Consider the following 3,908-nt stretch of genomic DNA (forward strand, 5'->3'; position numbering starts at 1 on the left):
ATACTACTTTCAGAAGTCAATGGAGATCTTAAACTAATGCTACTTTAAAAATCAGCAACTTGACACTTTCTTTGTTGGCTAATTGCTCATTGACTTCCAAAAGTATCAAAATGTTTGAACAGTATAAAATAGAAATACAGCCACATAGCACAGGCTATCTTCATTCTATGTAAACTTTGGGTTTTTTCCCCCCAGTCCCTCTGAGTCCCAAAATATTATACAAATGTTACTGAATTAAGCTTGCACAGGCAACAGCAACTTAATTTTGGCATTTCCTAACTCCTGAGTGTTTGACTTTGCAACCTTAGGGTATGTCTACCCAGGAAAAAAACCAAACCAAACCACCATGGCAGTGAGCCCAGGTTAACTGACTTGGGATAGCACTGCAGGACTAAAATTAACCATGTAGGCATTCAAGCTTGGGTTGGAGCCTGAGACCCAGCAAAGGGAGAGGGGGCTCAGATCCCAGGCTCCAGCCTGAGCCTGAATGTCCACATGCCTGTTTTTAACCCCGTAGTGTGAGCCCCATGAGCATGAGTCAGTTGACCTGGCCTCTGGGACTCTTTGCCACAGGGCTGTTGTTTTTTCGGCTATGTAGAATACCCTTGGTGTCCTTTTAACAGGTTTCACAGGTTTTAACAGTGGGTACTTGGCCAATAACAGCTATGTGAAGAAAATTTCTGTGGACTCGTAGTAAGACAATTTTCTTCACATAGCTGTGATTGGCCAAGTACCAGATTGCCATCTACTGGATATAAGAGAAATAAGCCTAAAAGAAACAGATATTACATAATGAGAATGCTAGGTGACCTCAGCCTGTGGACTTTTTTCTGTAATCTCTCCCTGCCTCTCCACATCAACCCACGTACAGCTATGTCCCTTAAAAATGCTGCCTCTTTCTGGTGCGCGCGCGTGTGTTTTGAGAAGCGGGATTACTACGTAAGAGGAAGCCATTGTTGCTGCTGACCCTCTTCAATATTTTCCCCAGGCACTAGGCTACGCAAATATCAGTTTCATAACCAGAAAAGAACTCTGGCCTGCAAAATAAAATGATTATATTATCCACTTAGAAATGGAATGACTAGTGAAAAAGCCAGAAACACTGTCACTTACGAATGAAAATTCCTTAGGCCTGGAAATACTTCTGTATTTTTGCAGTCTAATTGACAGTCAGCAAAATGTGTTGTGTAGTCAAATAATATAATACTCAGAGATGGCATTACTACTAGTGGATAGCGGTGGTGCCAAATGAAAACTAAATGCCCCAAGCTCTCCTTCTGTCTATCTCCACCTGCTTGTACAAAGACAAGATTCTCTGTGTTTGAATCTATCAGCATATATTATTATTAAAAATATGTTAAAAGAACACCAAGGCTACAAAGTCAAACACTCAAAAATTAAGAAATGCCAGCATTAAGTTTGCCTTTGCAATCTTAATTGGCCAACTCCTTGTGTGTATGTATTATGATGCAGTTTGTAATTACTTGATCATATATTATGTTTTTCACACAACCCCTGCCTCGTTCCGTGCATATGATGGACCAGCTCTGGGGATGAATCAGACTTGTAAGAGTGAAGGAAATTTTTGCATAGTGAAGGAAGCTGCCTGCCTCACGTGTTCTCCAAGTTGGAAGGTATGTAGTGAAGGAGCCAGGGGATTGCAGGAAGAGAAAGAATGGCTTGGTGGTTCAAAGAAAAGGAGTACTTGTGGCACCTTAGAGACGAACAAATTTATTTGAGCAATTTAATGTTACCCTGGGGAATTGGATTCTATCCCTACTTCTGCCACAGAGTTCCCTAAACCAAAATTTTCACAGGTGGCCACTAATTGTGCATTTTAAGAGTGTGTGGTTCAGGAGGGAATTTTTTCCCTGATACACAATTGTAATCTGTGGCTGTTTTTTGTTTTCTTCTTAGCTCTGGCTGCTGTGTCTTGCTCAGCTGCTCAGAGGTCATAATGATTGCCAGATATGGAGTCAGGAAGGAATTTTCTCCCAGGTCAGATTGGCAAGGACTGTGGGTTTTTTATTTTGTTTGTTGCCTTTCTCTGCAGCACAGGGTATGGATTGCCTGTTATGATCATCTAGGTCAGTGGATTGCCTGTTATGATCATCTAGGTCACTGGGGTTCATGAGATGTTACAGGGGGGTTGTGGGAAAAAATTCCCTAATGGCAGACAGAGCTGTCCCTAGGGACCCCGGCCAGCAGTCCAGAGCCCCTGGACTTCCAAGAGCTAAGCAGATCAAAGCAAGCATATCTATCACACTGTGAGGCCTGGTCTACACTGCGGGGGGGGCGGGAATTCGATCAAAGATACGCAACTTCAGCTACGAGAATAACGTAGCTGAAGTCGACGTATCTTAGATCGACTTAGAATCACTTACTTCGCGTCCTTGCGGCATGGGATCGACGGCCGCCACTCCCCCCCCCCCCCGTCAACTCCGCTTCTGCCTCGCACCCTGGTGGAGTTCCGGAGTCAACAGCAGAGCGATCAGGGATCGATTTATCGCGTCTACACTAGATGCGACAAATCGATCCCCAATAGATCGATCACTACCCGCTGATTCGGCGGGTAGTGTAGACGTGGCCTTAGGAGATTTAAACTTAGATTCCTTATACGAAATGGAAAGAGAGGTTTTTTTGCTGTTTTTAAAATTAAGTAGGCAGCTAGTATTGTTTTTAAAATTATTATGAAGAACAAGTTTAAGCTTTGTTGTAACATGTATTGTTTGCTTGGCCTGCTCAAGACCTGAATGCTTGTGTAGGAGGAACTCTTTGAGTTGGCTTCTTAAATACCTTCATGTTGTTTCACATCTGATACTCCTTGATGAAACATAGAGGCCTTGTCTTATAACAGGCTTATTCAAAGTGATACAAGCGATGAAAGTGAGATTTTGGACAAGTGTTGCCGTTTTCATAATGTAATAAAAATACTGTCATGATAAATAATAATTAATAATAAATAGTGTGTAATAAGCATGTCAGAAAAACAAATTTTATATTTCCAAGATCACTGCTTTTATAATTTATACTCAGATAAAGGAGAAGATCCCTGGAAATATTCATTTTTAGAAGGGAGTTCACGAGACTTGACATTTTCCCAAAAGAGGTTCATGGGTTGTTAAAGTTTGGGAACCATGGCTCTAGGTATTTCTCACCTAATCAATCACCTGCCATCAGAGGGGCCTTGAGCATGGGTGGCACCTGGGTCTCTCCTGTTCTCTGCCTGTGACTCACAACAATTTAGCATCCAGAGGACTGAAATGCTTCAGTTTAACTGAAGTCACTGGACTCAACATTGGGGTGAAATTTAATGGCCTGGGATACACAGAAGATCAGATGAGATGATTGAATGGTCCCATCTGGCCTTAAACTCTATGATTTTATGAAAGTTGAGTCTCTGGGGCTGAGCACTGACAGCTGCAACTGAAGTCAATGAAAGCTGTGCTTTGAAGATGTAAAGTGCTATACAATGCTAACTAAGCTGAAAAATCAGGCCCTAAGTGTCTCAGACTGGACGCTCAAAATTAATGGACACTTTTGACCTTAATTTCTCCTTGCCTCCATTCCCCACCAGTATAATGGGGATAGTAAACCTCACCACACAGGAGTGCAAGGATAAATTAACTAACTTTTGTGAAGCACTCACGTGCTACCGGGATGAACATCATCGAAAAGCTCATGAGGCAATTAATGGTTATCAGAGCAGGGTTTGAACAGTGTGCAATAAATAAGGCATGGAGCCATACACTGAACAATGAGGAGAAAACAAATTATTGAATAGCTGCTCATTAACTGAGAACCATCTATTCAATTAACTGGGTTCCTGTGGAAAAAATAGCGTGTGGCCAGGTAATTAAAGACTATCATGATGTATACGCACATGGGGACACAATTAAGACTGCACA

The sequence above is a fragment of the Lepidochelys kempii genome, chromosome 3 (assembly GCF_965140265.1).
Source record: "Lepidochelys kempii isolate rLepKem1 chromosome 3, rLepKem1.hap2, whole genome shotgun sequence".
In the NCBI taxonomy this organism is placed as follows: Eukaryota; Metazoa; Chordata; order Testudines; family Cheloniidae; genus Lepidochelys; species Lepidochelys kempii.